We start from the raw sequence: 17449 nt of genomic DNA on the forward strand, positions 1-17449 counted from the left end.
TCGGAGCTCTTCTTTGGCCAAGTACGGTGCCGTCCGGTGGAGAAATGCTGGCCGAGATGATCACGTAAACAAGGTCAACTAGTACGGATGGTTATTTATTGAAACATGTGAAATCCGTACTAGTTTTATTTAAATATATCATTTTAGAAAATATGAAATTTACACTAGTTTGCAAAAATAAGTATAGAAAGTAGATGACAACTGGTACCGGATCCTCGGCCTCTCGTTCGGTTGCGAAACGACTGAGGCCAGAACTCCCTCTCATTATCTGCGGCAAGTGTAAGCAGAATATTGTGATGGAGTACCGAGTCAAGAGACAGGGACCCAACAAGGATCGTGTTTTCTACAAGTGCCCGGATCGCGATGTGAGTTTCTTACGCATTTTATAATTATGGCTAATTGACTTGCTTTTCTTGAATATTTTTGACTAAATATTTTTTGGCTTTAATTTCAGTGGGAGGGCAATGGATGCGATGGTTGTTACTGGGAGGAAGATTATGCTACATACGTGTAGAATTTGGGTGCGCTTGAGGTAGCGGCTGCTGCTGATGAGTCAGTGAGCCAGCAGGAGAAGCTTATTGATATTCAACAGAAGAATGATTTGTCTGTTTTAGTTGCGTACGATCACGAAATAATTATGTTACTGAAGTGCATTGTAGTTTTAGTTTGTTTAGTGATAGTTGGGATTGCTTACGTTGTAACCAGGCTTAGTTAATTAATCAACCGTGTGTGTGTCATTTATGTTGTGTAATAAAATACTTAATTATGTTTAAGATTTTCATAATTTGTCGTGTAATACAGATTATGTCACGCCATTGGATGTACAATACCGATCGCCGCTCCCAAGACTTTATTGAGGGCTTGCACTATTTCTTAGGTGTGGCCGAGGCAAATAAGCGGGATGGTTTCATGTGTGTTCATGTGCCCTATGTAAGAATTTAAAGGAATATTCAAGCTCAATGAGTCTTCATTCACATTTGCTTAAGTCAGATTTCATGTCAAACTATATATGTTGGACTAAGCATGGAGAAAGCGGGGTAATGATGGAAGAAGGTGAAGGAGAAGATTTAGACATTGATGGCATTATTACTCAGTATGGTGCCTTTGATGATACTACAATGGGGAGAGATGAAGAAGAGGTAGCGGTAGAAGATGATCTCGGTGATGCTCTTGGCGATGCCATTCGTGATGCACAACAAGAATTGGAAAGTGAAAAAGAGAAAGTTAAGTTCGAGCGCATGCTTGAGGATCATAGGAAGTTGCTATACCCGATGGCCGAAGAGGGGCAAAAAAAGTTGGGTACAACACTGGAATTGCTACAGTGGAAGGCAAAGAATGGTATATCCGACAAGGCATTTGGGAATTTATTAAACCTCATAAAGAAGATGCTTTCGAAGCCAAATGAATTGCCCACCACTACGTACAAAGCAAAAAAGGTTGTATGCCCATTGGGATTAAAAATCCAGAAGATACATGCATGTCCTAATGACTGCATCCTCTACCATGGCAATGAATACGAGAATTTGGATGAATGCCCGGTATGTAAAGCATCGCGGTATAAGATCAGGTGCGATGATCCTGGTGACGTCGAGGGTGAACAACGTCCTAGAAAGAAAATCCCTGCCAAGGTTATGTGGTATGCTCCTATAATACCACGCTTAAAACGTTTGTTCAGAAATAAAGACCATGCAAAGTTGTTGCGGTGGCATAAAGAAGCCTCATAACCGAACCGGGGAAGATACATGCATTTTAAAGGTAAGCCAGACCACCGGAAGAAGCCTCATAACCGAACCGGGGAAGATGTACTCGCAATGGTCAAGGATGTGAAAGTAGTATTTAGAAAGGGACAAGGCAGTGAATCTGTTCCCAAAGATGCTAAGGGGCACGCACCCATGTGGAAGAAGAAGTCCATCTTTTGGGAGCTACCCTATTGGCAAGTCCTAGAGATCCGCAACGCAATCGACGTGATGCACCTGACAAAGAATCTTTGTGTGAACCTGTTAGGATTCATGGGTGTGTACGGGAAGCCAAAGGATTCACTTGAAGCACGTCAGGACTTGCAGGGCATGAAAGAACGAGACAACCTTTATCCAAAGAAGACAGATGATGGACGTTATTACTTAAGTCCTACGAGCTACACGCTTAGCAAAGAAGAGAGGGACAGCATGTTCGAATGTCTAAGCAGCATCAAGGTCCCATTGGGATTCTCCTCCAATATAAAGGGTATAATAAATGTGCCAGATAAGAAATTCCTAAACTTAAAGTCCCACGACTGCCACGTGCTTATGACGCAATTGCTTCCAGTTGCTTTAAGAGAAATTCTACCTCCACATGTACGTCTAGCCACCGTGAAGCTATGTGCATTCCTCAATGCAATTTCTCAGAAGGCAATCAATCCAGTGGAACTAGCTACTCTACAGAATGATGTGGTTCAATGTCTTGTCAGCTTTGAGTTGGTGTTCCCTCCATCCTTCTTTAATATCATGACACACCTCCTAGTTCATTTGGTGAAGGAGATTAGTATTCTTGGACCTGTGTTCTTACATAACATGTTCCCCTTCGAGAGGTTTATGGGAGTCTTGAAGAAATATGTGAAAGTCCGTTCTAAGCCTAAAGGAAGTATCGCCCAGGGCTATGGAACAGAGGAGGTCATTGAGTTCTGTGTTGACTTTATTCCTGACCTTACCCCGATTGGCATTTCCGAATCGCGACACGAGGGGAGACTCAGTGGTAAAGGAACTTTAGGGAAGAAAACATATATTGGCATAGAAGACGATTATTTCAATAAAGCACACTACACAGTTCTTCAGAACTCATCATTGGTGCATCCATACATCGAGATACATAAGGAGTTCTTACGATCCAAGTTTCCAGGGAAGACTGAAGCTTGGATTAGGCGTTAGCACATGGAAAGTTTCAGTGGTTGGTTGCGAAAAGAATGTCAAGGTGATGACAATATTGATGAGCAACTATATTTATTGGCTAGGCAACCATCATGGCATATCCTCATGTACCAAGGGTATGAGATAAATGGGAATACATTTTACACAGTTGCCCAAGATAAAAGGAGCACCAATCAAAATAGTGGTGTTCGCATAGATGGCATAGATCCAAATGGGAATATACAAACATATTATGGCCGCATAGAAGATATATGGAAACAAGACTACGCACCTAATTTTAAAGTCCCTTTGTTCCGGTGCCAATGGGTAAAGCTGACCGGAGGAGGGGTAACAGTCGACAAAGAGTATGGAATGACAACAGTGGACCTCAACAATATTGGGTACAAAGATGAACCATTCGTCCTTGCCGCCGATGTGAGTCAGGTGTTCTATGTGAAAGACATGTCTACAAAATCAAAGAGAGGAAAAAACGAAGACATCAACTCAATGATCAATGAGCCAAAGCGCCACATAGTTCTTTCTGGGAAAATAAATATAGTGGGAATTGAAGACAAGTCAGACATGTCAGAAGATTACGAAAGAAATGTCCGAATTCCACCCTTCATAGTGAAGAAAGATCCAAGCATCATGTTAAATGATGAAGACACTCCATGGTTATGACAAGATCATAACCAAGGGTCATACGTCAAGAAGAAATTCACTGTTGTGCCCGCATGATACAACGATGCATGTTTAATATATTATGTTTTAGAGACGGATATTATGTAATATGTTATGACTTCACAATTGTTTTTTCATCTGAGGTCATTTAGTGTCTCATTTGAGCAAGTTTGACCAAGTTTGTTAAACTCAAAAAGATCTACAATTGTTGTTTTGGTCAACTTTCCATTTGAGAAAGTTTGGACGGTTCAAATTTGTGATTTTTAAATTTCAACGCCTACAAACTAGTTTTCGGGACCCTAGATTGTCTCAAATTGAAAAATTTTGAATACCAAGTTTGTTAAGCTCATCAATATCTACAATCCTTATATAGGCCATTTTTTCATTTGAGAAAGCTTGAACAAAATGTAGTTCAAATTTCACAAGTGTGTGACATAGTTTTAGAAAGTCTATATGAGATTCAAGAAGTTGTGACTAGTGTTTGATAAAAATTTCTCAAATGGGAAAATGAGCTATGTAACAATTGTAGATCTTGCTGAGATGATCAAACTTGGTATTCAGAGTTTTTTCATCTGAGGTCATTTAGTGTCTCATTTGAACAAGTTTGACCAAGTCAAATTTGGTCAAATGAAAAAACAACACTTTGACTCTAGTATTATGAACTCTAAATGACTTCAAATTGAAAAGTTTTGAATACCAAGTTTGTTAAACTCAAAAAGATATACAATTATTGTTTTGGTCAACTTTCCATTTGAGAAAGTTTGGATGGTTCAAATTTGTAATTTTTAAATTTCAATGCCTACAAACTAGTTTTCGGGACCCTAGATTGTCTCAAATTGAAAAATTTTGAATACCAAGTTTGTTAAGATCTTCAATATCTACAATCCTTATATAGGACATTTTTTCATTTGAGAAAGCTTGAACAAAATGTAGTTCAAATTTCACAAGTGTGTGACATAGTTTTAGAAAGTCTATGAGATTCAAGAAGTTGTGACTAGTGTTTGATAAAAATTTCTCAAATGGGAAAATGAGCTATGTAACAATTGTAGATCTTGCTGAGATGATCAAACTTGGTATTCAGAGTTTTTTCATCTGAGGTCATTTAGTGTCTCATTTGAGCAAGTTTGACCAAGTCAAATTTGGTCAAATGAAAAAACAACACTTTGACTTTAGTATTATAAACTCTAAATGACTTCAAATTGAAAAGTTTTGAATACCAAGTTTGTTAAACTCAAAAAGATCTACAATTGTTGTTTTGGTCAACTTTCCATTTGAGAAAGTTTGGATGGTTCAAATTTGTAATTTTTAAATTTCAACGCCTACAAACTAGTTTTGGGGACCCTAGATTGTCTCAAATTGAAAAGTTTTGAATACCAAGTTTGTTAAGCTCATCAATATCTACAATCCTTATATAGGCCATTTTTTCATTTAAGAAAGCTTAAATAAAATGTAGTTCAAATTTCACAAGTGTGTGACATAGTTTTAGAAAGTCTATATGAGATTCAAGAAGTTGTGACTAGTGTTTGATAAAAATTTCTCAAATGGGAAAATAAGCTATGTAACAATTGTAGATCTTGCTGAGATGATCAAACTTGGTATTCAGAGTTTTTTCATCTGAGGTCATTTAGTGTCTCATTTGAGCAAGTTTGATCAAGTCAAATTTGGTCAAATGAAAAAAAACACTTTGACTCTAGTATTATGAACTCTAAATGACTTCAAATTGAAAAGTTTTGAATACAAGACACCAGTGTTGGCTTCATTGATCCTTATATCGTATTCAAAACCGGTATTATTGTCAAGGAGCGGTGGGTATCTGAAGCACAGGAGAATATCATGATGTTCTTCGTGAAGCAGCACGACAAGACAACAATACTTTTCCCGTACAACTTTGAGTAAGTGTTAATAATAATGTAGTCTACACATTTTATGTAATATCAAAACAACTTATATGCATGTACGTGTGTGTATAAACCAATGCAGGTTTCACTGGATACTCATTGTCATTGAGTTAAACTCAAGTCGGTTAGTAATCTTTAACTCGTTGAGAAAAGAGCGGGCACTATACCAAGATATGATAGACATTATCCAGGGGTAATTTCGATCTCTCGCGTAAAACTATTATTGAATAGACTTTGCCATAATTTATTAACGATCGTACATTATTGGTCGCACAGGGTTTGGAAAGAGTTTATTCGGCAACATCGCAAGGATTGCAAGGCACCACTTAATGTAGTTGAAATACCAGTAAGTTGTACTATATACACTTCCCCACATGTTTAATTACTATATCGTACTTTAATTCACGTGTGAGATGATGAGAATAATCTTCTTCTCGTACAGTGGTGTTTGCGGCAGGAACCAGGTAATAACTTGTGTGGATACTACGTTTATGAATTTATCACTGCGCACATAAGAAGAACTCCTAAAGATGTCCTCAGAGTACGTATATATCAATTTTTTTATTTATTTTTAAATGAATATATATATATGTATTAATACTTTTCCTTTTATTTCAAATACAAGACTGAATGGTTGAAACGAAGGGTCATGCAAAAAGACCATCTGAAAGCAGTTCAAGAGTCAATAGCAGGATATCTTCTAGAAAAAGTGCTAAATCCCAACGGCGAGTTCTACTTTGATCCTAAGGAATAAATGATGTAAATTAAATATTTATTGATATCGTTATTTTCGAGAACAAGATTATGAAAGTGTTGTATATATACATATATATCTATAATATATATAGGTTCATACTTTATTCGAATATAATAATGCTCAAGATGAGAATTAGATGTAATTATATGCGTGCGTGTATTTATATTAGCAGCGTAGAATACGTACATAAAAACATATTATATATTAAACAAATACGTGTAACTGAACTGAAAACAAATTAAAAAAAAGAAAAAAAAAGGAACCTTTAGTCCCGGTTGGGGTTACCAACCGGGACTAAAGATGCGGCCACGTCTGCTCGGCTGGAGGGCCTTTAGTCCCGGTTGGTAACACCAACCGGGACTAAAGGTCCCTCTTTAGTCCCGGCTCGATGACCCGGGCCCGGGATCGTTGTCCCGGCGCGGTAACTGGGACTAAAGGCCGTTACCGCCTGGGACAACAAGTCCATTCTGTAGTAGTGCTCCTCCAATTGGCAATAACGGAGTGACTAACGGATCACGTCCTTATCGACTATGAAGGCTAGCTTTGGTGCTTTGTGATGTAAAAAAACATTTGTCCGATGGTGTGCCGGTGTTGGTGAGTCCATCAAGTCAATGCAAGAGCCAGAAGTGTCATGAGTTCATCAATTTCCAGCAAGAGATTTTACAGGAAAAATGGTTCCGTGGAATGAAGGTTTCTCTCAAATGGCCTCTCCGGTTGCTCAATTTACGCTGAGCAAGGATGGAACGTTGTGCAAACAATATTTTTGATTCATCCCAAGCCTACGACCATATAGAAACAAGGTAACTACTAATTCTAGCATAAATTTTTTATGCTACATTTCTGAAGTGAAATATTATATATAGATAGGCTGTGTAGTGTTGGAGATATATATAGTCTAGCACTTCTATTGACCACCCTTCATTGATCTTATTGTGCTATATCATTCAAGCGCACTATATGGGTTATTGAGTCTGTTTCATTATATTGGGTAGGCAAATAGAGTATGCCTTGTACTGTAATGATTCGTTTGTTCTCTTCCTAGTCATCATATATACAAACCCGTCAATCTGTTCTCCAGCGGGTATATAGAATATTGGAGTACATAAGTATTAAATATCCGGTGCATAAACTGAGTACTTACAACATATAAATATTGATGGTCTTTTCACTACTACAAAAAACACATATCATTGTCTGCACTCTGCACCATTGGTGTCACTTGCTTTGTAACCAGGAGCAATGATGTATCACTGCTAATTCATGTGAAATTAAAACAATCACAATGTTTATATAGTACAATTTTGATTTTTGCAGCCAAGATGGTAAGAACCCTCGCGTGAGATTTGAGGTCATTGGTTCCAATCCTAGCTAAGACACCGGGACACAATTTACTTATTCTATAACTAATCTCTATGTGGTTATGATAATTTTTCAATTACAAAATATGTGTTTTCATCCTTTCCATTGTGAAATTTTAATATTTATTTAGTTCAAACCACTTAAGTTGTGTCATGTCTAGTTGCAACCCTTTCACTGATACAAAAACTTGATTACTGTGGGGTTAAAACCCTTTTCACCACCGGTTTTTCCCTTTCAATGCTGAAAGTTGCCAGTGATGATAAACGTCATCACAGCCGGTTTGAAACCAGCAATGAAGTGATGATCAGCGCCGGGTTCTTATCGAACTGATGATGATCATCATTAGAAAGAAAAAAAAATATATAGCAAACAAACAAAGGCTGCAACTGCATTTGGTGCTATGTGACGTGATAAAACAATTGTACGATGGTGTGCTGGTTTTGGTGAGTTCATCCACTCCAAGAGCCAGAATTATCAAGAGTCCATCAACTGCAAGCAAGAGGTTCCAGAGGAAAAATCTCTATGGGATGAAGGCTTCTCTCAAATGGCTCGCTGACAGAGGAGTACTGGGCCTAGCTCTAGCCTAGTGCTTGTACGAGTATCAGGTTAATTATCTTAAAGGCCTGAAAATACACTTTCTAAGTTAATGGATGCACAGATGGATATGTGGCCAATATAGTACGGTGGCTGCACCTTGAGAGTCGCAGATTATGTGACTCCTGTGCTTGCTTGTGCCCTGAAACGGTTCACGCTGTTGGTTGGCCCAACTAATAAGTCACTGCAAGCACCGTTCAGAGCTTGGTGTGAATACTCTGTATGGTGGAACACTCACATACTCTGCATGGTGCCTTACTTCTGTGACATGAACAATCCTGGTGCTTCCCAAGCCTACGACAACCTCCAGTCTCCAGGTATGACATATATATAATACAGTGATACTGCATGTCTGCCTCGTATCTTAGGTCACTACTACAGATTTGGACATCACTGTTGGCCTCATCACTGCTGGATTTGTGAGAACCGGGAGTGATGTACCTTCACTGCCGGTTCCGAGCTTAAAAATGAGAAAATGATTGGGACTGAACTAAAACAGGTAGTGAAGGACTACATTACTGCTGGTTTGTGGCTTGCACCGACAGTGAGTTGGTGGCCACTTATCACTGCCGGTTCTAACCAAGAGCTGACAGTGATTTGGTGTTATTACTGTCGGTTCGAGCCAAGAACCGACGGTGATAAAATAGTAGTACAAAAAGCTGGCATCGTCCTCTCCTTCCTCTTCTCTTCCATCCCGAGCACAGAGGCGCGCATTTGGGCCGCTCCCTCCATTGTTGCGGCTGCTCTTCACCGTGAAGCTAGCTCTTGGATTTGGAAGAATGACTTGATCTTTTTGCTTTAAGGTTAGTAACAAGCATCAACTCCTTTGATTTTGTTGCTTAATTACGGTTGTTTTGATGGCTACATTGCTTGATTCTCATTCTAGTTCTTTCTCCACGCTAGAGAACACTTTTTCAATTGGACTTTGTGCAAGGCTTGCAAGGAAATTGTGGTGAATGCATCGTCCAAAAGGTTGGTGTCTTTGAACATATTTAAAATTCTAGCTAATTACATGGTGGTCAAGATCATTGTTAGTATGTGATGCTATAATTAGTTCTTAATAAGAGTAGAGTAGATTCTTTTACAATTTTGGTGAGCAAATTAATCTATGTGTCACCTAACAACACATTGTTTGGAGCTATATTGTTGTTCATGGTCATGTCTTCAATTTTAGTCTTTTTTTTAATTAGTGTCTCTATTTTTATGTGGCATCGAGTAGAATAATTTTTCTTCATTATTGTGCAATAATTGTTTTTTATAGGGCTATGATTTTCAATTTATATTGTCGGGGCTACCAATTTCAATTTTCCAATAATTAGTGTACAATAATATTTTCCAAAAATGAGGTGACTAAATTAAATAAGTGTAGAATAAATGGTACTTTCGAGCTACAATTGTTGTTCATGAAGCTCAACTTTTTATTAATTTCTTTGTAATTACTGTCTCAATATTTTTTTTGTAGAGATGAATCGAGAGTGGATGCATCTGTCCTGAACAGACAAGCGGTCCATGCATGACGTCAGCCAATTTATCATCAATGCCAAAGCCCATGCTAGGAATGGAAACCATGTCTTCTGCCCATGCAAAGATTGCATGAATCAAAGGAAATTAGCTCAAATTGAGTATGTATGAATGCACTTGATTACCAGGGGGTTCATGCCAAACTATACGATATGGACTATGCATGGCGAGATTGGTGTGAATGTTCCGCAGAAAAACGATAATGATGTGGCTATGCCTAACGTAGCCATCCACAATGCTGACGAGGAACCCGGTGTCAACTCAGAACCTATAGCCACAGTTAGTGATGTGTTTAGGAACACGCTAGCTGACGACACCGAGGATAACGATGGCATTTCTTAGCTATTACATAATGTAGAGATCGGATGTCTTAGTGAAAGACAGTTGAGAAAGCTATAGAAAATGAGACAAGATGACAAAACACTATTGTATAAGAATTGTCCAATGAGCAAATTGGAAGCCGACATCATGCTATTAGAGTTCAAATCGACAAACGGATTGAGCGATGTTAGGTATAATAAGGAAATTGCTTCTAGAAAAAATGAGTTACTAGAAAAGACATACCTGGCCAAGCAAATGATTTGCCCCATCGGCCTCGAGGTTGAAAAAATCCACGCGTGTTCTAATGATTGCATATTGTACCATGGAGATGAATACAAAGACTTGGATGCGTGTCCTAAGTGTGAAGCTCCACGGTACAAAGAAGGTCTGTTAGATGAGAGTACCAAGACCAGAGGAGGTCCCGTGAAGGTCATTTGGTATTTTCCTATAGCTCCCCTGGTGCATAGGCTGTTTGCATGTGCAAAGTCAGTCAAGCTGTTGCGTTAGCTTGGCGAAGAGCATAAGAAAGATACAATGATGAGGCACCCCACCGATGGGAAGAACTGGAGGACAGTCAATACTATGTTCTATAAGAACATCGGTGGAGAGGTAAGGCACCTTTGCTTTGGTTTGAGCACAAATGGGATGAATCCTTTCGACCAGGTTAGAAGCAATCATGGCACCTGGCCACTGACGCTCTGTATATACAACCTTCCACCTTGGCTCTGTATGAAGCGGTCATACATTCAGATGCCACTACTGATCCAAGGGCCAAGACAACCTAGGAATGACATCGATGTGTTTCTGGAACCAGTGATCGATGAACTAGTGGAGATGTTTGAAAAGGGTGTGGAGGATGTTTGGGATGAGTACAAAAAGGAATATGTCACGATCAAGGCAGTACTTATCGCTACAATCACTGACCTGCCAGGTCAAGGTTGCTTGTCCGGAGAGAAGATAAAAGGCTATACTAGATGTGTCGAGTGCTTGGACGACACCGATGCGGTACATTTGCCAAAGAACTCAAAGATAGTTTATATGGGATATCGTAGGTTGCTACCTAAGGATCACCCTTACCATAGGAACAGAAAAGATTTTGACAGGACTATTGAGAAACGCTTACCTCCAAAATATCGAGACCGGCATGCAATACTTTGAATTAATTTACTGCTTCAAAATGTGCTTTAAAATTTTCTTTGCCGAGTGTAAAAAAAAACACTCGGCAAAGAGCTTCTTTGCCGAGTGTCAAAAAAAACACTCGGCAAAGACGTCTTTGCCGAGTGCCCGAAAAACAACACTCGGCAAACCACTTGGCACTCGGCAAAGAGCCGGTCTTCGGTAGTGCCTGCAGCCCATGTAAGAGCAAGTCCAATTTCATGATGCCTCTCAATCCCACTTCCGCCAAGAACTTGTGACCCTTAGAATGGAATGCTTGACAAACAAAACAATAAGGAAGCTCCTGGTGGTAGTGATAATTATAGCCCGTACGTCTTTTTTTTTTTTGCAACAAAGCTTAATGCTTCTCTAATCACAACAGCATAAAAGTATCAAACCAGCACTGCCCTGTTCAATAACAGGGCACTGCAAGCACTGCACCTTATTTCACTACTAGTCTATATCCATATATATGAAACAATGCTATATATATGCGCAAGACTAGTTGCAAGCGGTCATGGCAAGCAGGTGGGTGATCGGTGGTGGCCCGCGGAACAAGTCAAGGAGGAGCATGCAATATCATGTTGCCGATTTTTTTTTTAGAAATAGAATATTGCATTCTTAAAACTTTTTCGTTTTTTAAAAACAAAATATTTTACAATATTGGAGAGAGGCAACAATTAGCTCATTTCTTGGGTCATACTACATGCTACCCAGAGCTCTTGGATTCTTGGGTGATGTGAGGCAGTAGATGGACGAGATGGAGAGCCCTCCACATGCAAAGACTACCCATTCTCTGTAGTTTACCACCAGGCAGTGTGTCCTTGCTAAGGATCGACTGCGCTTCTTCCAGGATCATGCAGCGGGAACAACCATCTTCATGTCCGACAGTACGAGTCTGGGCGCCTCCTAGCTAGGATGTCAGTTTCAGGACATCCGGAACCTGAGGTTGCCACTCCAAACCAGGGAGCACACCATCAACTGCTTCATCAAGAACTTTGAGGGAAAGGATCGCAAGCATGCTATGGAAGTTAGTAAACTGGAGCAAAAGATGAGCGACGTGGGGGTGTTTGGCCTACCTTGCTCCCCATTCTCCCTGCCTTGGATGCTTCAGTCCCTCAGCAACCCCGAACCCTATTTCTTGATGCATCCCAATCCTACTAGTGACTTTTATCAAGAACTTGTGACCCTCGGAAAATGGAATGTTGGACAAAAAGAAAAAAAATTAGAAAATCAGTGTTGGTGGTGTTTTATTAATAGTCCCGGCACCGTCTATATTTTGGTCTTTATTAATCACAATGATATAAAGGTATCCACACATCTAGTACCCGTTTCTTCACAACTTGTCTACGACCCTATATATATGGAGTGTCCAACCAAAACAAAAGTGTTGTAAGATGCAAAGGTACACACACACACACACAGTAGTTTATTTTCCACGTCACCACACAACAACTACTCAACGTGTAATAGTTTCTGTACACGAGTTGCAAGTGTCTACTACTGCATGTACATGTCTACGACGATTGTGTGCATGCACATGGCTTGTACGATGAACAAGCCTCGGAACTGGCGACCGTGCTGGTGTATCTCTTGAAATGGAACATCAGCTGGGGTGGTGCGCTACGCTAGGCAAGGATGTTCTGCCACGGTGGCCTGTCCGGATGCTTATGATGGATTCATCACGACGTGTCCCAAGGAGGATGCTATCAAAGTGTCCTTAATTATTACTTCTAGAAAGACAACTAATTTGGGTCCTGATCAGTATTTGCCACGTAAATATTCACAAAATTCTCAAAACATTTACATACAACTCTCATTCTGGATCATGATTACTTTCTTGATTAGTTGAGTGTTTCTGGCTTCAGACAATCTATATAAGAAAGATGCATCGGATGAAAATTATTACAAAGGTATGGCTCAAGTCCCATTCCTAACAATCAAATATGTTACCAGGACATTAGAAATTTTGATATAACAATGACAAACAATATACTACATGAAGAGGAAGCAATTCAAAATCTTCAAATTGTAGGTTGAGTAATCTTCCTTTCACAGTTTGTTGTTGATGTGAGACATAGTGGATGTGAAACAACTCCAACTAATACTTGAATTTCCAACCACCAAACTAAGACCACTCTTATAAGCATCCTCACATCCACCTATACACATAGTAGGAGTATGCCAAATACAAATTGCTATTTAAGACACTTCAAATAGGAAAGCACAATACTTACATGAGTAGCACCAACGCATAATAATGTTCTTCGAAGTGACATGACGAAAGTTTTTGCCACTGCTTACATGGAACAAGGTAATGTTTTCAGCATGAGAATGAATTATGGGAAGGATGGGAATGCAGTGATTTCACCTTCATGGAGGCGAACGACTCCCAAGGCCACCATTACCATCGAAGTGTGCACACAGAACAATATTCAAAATTTAGAATTTCTAAGTGATCATGAATGTTCAGATTGTTAATACCAAAGTTGTTTTCTTCTTTTGATAAGTTTTTATTTGAAGTTATTTAGTCCCAAATATTTCTTTTAAATTCACATATTTTTAGATTCAAAATTTTGAATTTTTAAAAATAATCTCGGTTGGAGACACATCGTATACCAAAGTTGTAGTGCTTGACAAGATTTAAAACTTTATAGTTGAAACTTTTTTCATTTGTGTTCATTTATAGCATCTCCAAGAGTTCCAAGAATTTCTTCCCAAAACAATGGAGTTTTCTAACTTGCTAAAAAGTACTGGGAGGAATAAATAAGATCATCACCAACAGTTTCTAATAACTCACTCCAAAAATATAGATGATAATTTTACATCAGGAATCCTATACTATATCTAAATTATTCAAACCACTTTTATATATTCTTTCTCTCTTGGACATTTGCATCAGGAACCCTTTTTTTACTCTTTATTCTTTCCCGTCCTTCCACCATTAGATTGGCCGAAGTATACAGGCGCGGGAGAAGATACGCACGACCTGGACCTGGAGTTCGTGCATCTATATGTGCAAGGTGGCGTTTTTCCCCAAGTTCCAAAAGATTGGGAGGTGAGTTTGAGAGTTGTTGGAGATGGATTTTTTTTTCATTCTTCCCAAAAATCATGGATTGGGAAGGAGTAATGGGTACTCTTAGTAGTCAAAATATTCAATACAAGGTTACGAAATGTTTGTACATAGAGATAGAATGCTGTACATAATTTCCAGTTATTCAGTAGTGTAGTGGTAAGTGTCGAGTTCTAGATCACGAGTCCGAGTCCTGGAAACGACATAATTTTTTCGTTTTTGGGATTTTTGGGAACTATGAATTATGGAGGCAGACATCTTACAGTGCCCGCCTCCGTTAATCGGTTTTTAGAGACGAGTATTCCAACCGCTTTGGTAAATGGCGATTAAAAACCTGCCCACCTCTGTAAATAAAAACAACCGTCTCTAAAACTGATTTTTGTTAGCAGTGTTGAAAGGAGTGTTAATGTCATATCAATATATACTTCAGATTGTCGTCTGACTTTCGACATAGGGTTTTTATATGGGTTATGTATAATCAAAGGATGATCAAATGAAGATTGCAAGGATCCAAATATATTTGGATGATCAATTAGTAGTTACTTATGTCAATACACATTGTTAAGCACATACTAGTTAGAATTAATGATTGTCATACTGGACATTTAAGGAACGGACTTGTCCATTGGAATAGGCAACACGTCCACTGGATGATTATATATATGTAATCACTTATTCATTTGGAGAACACATTAATCAACACAGTCATTCATTCCTTCAATATCTTGTTCCATTTACATTCCTGGCGTTCAAGTTTCAATACTCACTAGAAATCAATGTACATGCAGGAGGCATTTATTTTCATACATATGCATCTGAGCCCTATTTAATAATTGGCGAAAGAATATGAAACATGTTTCAATGGAAAATTCGGGCTAAATGAAGGAACATGGATTGAACCGGCTTGACTATAAAAACAACTTGACTTGGTGCATGGATCATCTATATCCCGCAAGGTAAAAGCCAAGCCCCAAAGCGGTAGTGCAACAGACATTCAGATCACTCATAACACAGCCCATACCATCGTGTTACTTGTTAGGATTGGGAAACACTGGGAAGTTTTGCCACCCCATGTTACAAGTGTATTGTAAGAAATTAACACAGGTTGCCTGATGAGAGAACAACTGCTGTCACTACCAAAAGCCAACTTTTCCTCTACGGATTCAAGTACATGTGTCGGCCGAGGAACCTTCTGTCAGTGTCGAGAGCCTCACCATCCCAAGAGCTATCCGAGCACATGAATATGTCATGTGGATGATGCAATCCTTGTCTTGGCCCATCTATCAAAGAAATGCCTCCCAGCAAGCACTGTCACTTCAGCAGGGTTTCTCCAAGAGTCACCAGAAAGCACACTTCAAGAAATGGGAAGCCTCCATTGCGCTCCAGTGCACATAGATTGTTGGGACATGCCATACTCATATGGGCCAAGTCCCATAGAAGAGGCCCAACTAGCGCCATTGAAGTGGCATGTAAAATCAACCCCCACCAAGGGGTCGTTTGTAAATTTTCGCTTGCCTATATAATGCCAAGATCATGAGGGCAAGGGGGCTTCTCTCCTCTCCCACTATTTTTTCACAAACCCTAACTGCCGCCTCACTATCCCCCTCACGTGTTGGAGCCTTCGTCAACGGATCTTCTCCAGCCGGGCCTTCGTCGGGGGACCTTCTCCGGCCGGGCCTGCATCGGGAGACCTTCTCCGGTCGAGCCTTCATTAGCGGACCTTCTCCGGTCGGACCTTCTTCGACCGGAACATTCGTCGTGGGGCCTTCTCCGCTGAGCCTCCACATTAGACCTTCGTTCTGAAGCCTTCTCCGCAGATCCTTCGGTGTGAACCATCGGCCCTTCGTCCGGAACCTTCGTCCGAGACCTTCTCTGTGATCCTTCAACCACCAACCTTCTCCAGGAGACCTTCTCCCATCAGCCTTCCCCGGGATACCTTCTCCCGTCACCCTTCTCCGGGAAGCCTTCTCTGGGAGACGTTCTCCCGCCGGCCTTCTCCGGAAGGCCTTCTCCCGGAGCCTTCTCCCGCCGGCCTTCTACAGAGGCCTTCTCTCGCCAGCCTTCTCCGGGAGGCCTTCTCCTGCTGGCCAGTCATCTGAATGGGAGTACCATCCGATTCACTTATCTGGTTCTCTTTCTTTTTTTTTCTGTGTTCTCAATTCTAATGGATCAGAATCAAGCCTAGACACACTCTTGATAAATGTCTTGCTTAATTCATTTATAGAGATGGGCATGTACACAGCCGCTGGAAATCAAAATTAACACAGGAGTCTTGCTATTGTCATTTGTCTTGACCTCTGATAATATCTTTTGTCAAGACTCCATAAAAGGTGTCCATACAAGTGAGTGCGTTGAAATATGAATTGGTGGAAACATGTACATTCTATGGATGGAATGGAGTATAGTTTCATGTAGGTAACTGATGATTCATCTCTGGCTTGATAACCAGATAAGAAGCTTCCAGACAATGTTAGTGATTCTTCAAAAGATTATTATGGGGAATTGCTAAGAATGTTAGTGATTATTCAAAAGATCGTTTCTCTTGAATAATTATACATGTAATTCTCGATTTCTGTCAACGACGTCAGTGCATGTGTCACTATCATTGATGCACGTGTGGGAAGCATTTCTTTACTTATATATGCATTTGACCCTATAAGAAATTGCAATTGGTGACCAAAACAAAATGATCTGGTGGAAAAAAACAAAAAACCAATTAAAGCAAGGACCTTATAGCTCGATCCATCTTTCTGCGGCATGGAAGTACTTGACTATAAGAAGTACATCCTGACTGATGCAAGGAGCACTCAATTCTAGTAGTGTTTCAAAGACCACTCGTATCTCATATCTTCATGTTGCCGCTTATCACGATTGGGAAGCATTGGGAAGTTCACCAATCCGCTCTTATGATTGCCAAGAAAGAAACTGACACCTCGTTGCCTCCCACTAATCACCACCCACTTCATCACAGGTCACAGCGTGTGGTTCGTACCGTGCTTGCATCCATGTAGTACTGCAAGGATGGTTCATGGCTTTATGGATCTGGTCAGTGTCGGCACATTATGAATTGTTGGTGACTCTTTGTCACACCCTAAAATATCTGATTTTGGGTTGTGCATAGAAAACACTAAGTAAAATAAATGATTTCAATATTGATATAATTTTTTTCCAATATTAGTTTAAGTTTCCACAAGTTTAGATGTAGAAA

At 39.8% G+C, this 17449-nt stretch overlaps 1 long non-coding RNA gene across 1 annotated transcript in view; it reads left to right on the forward strand.

Annotated features, from left to right (window-relative positions):
• The first annotated feature begins 5402 nt into the window (after positions 1 to 5402).
• Positions 5403 to 17449, forward strand: part of LOC136483186 (uncharacterized) — a 48014-nt gene continuing 35967 nt past the window's right edge. The window contains exons 1-2 of the long non-coding RNA XR_010765339.1: positions 5403 to 5455; positions 5544 to 5654. This is a non-coding gene — a long non-coding RNA (uncharacterized lncRNA). The remainder of the gene's footprint in view (positions 5456 to 5543; positions 5655 to 17449) is intronic.

Source organism: Miscanthus floridulus, chromosome 9 (assembly GCF_019320115.1).
Source record: "Miscanthus floridulus cultivar M001 chromosome 9, ASM1932011v1, whole genome shotgun sequence".
Lineage (NCBI taxonomy): Eukaryota > Viridiplantae > Streptophyta > Magnoliopsida > Poales > Poaceae > Miscanthus > Miscanthus floridulus.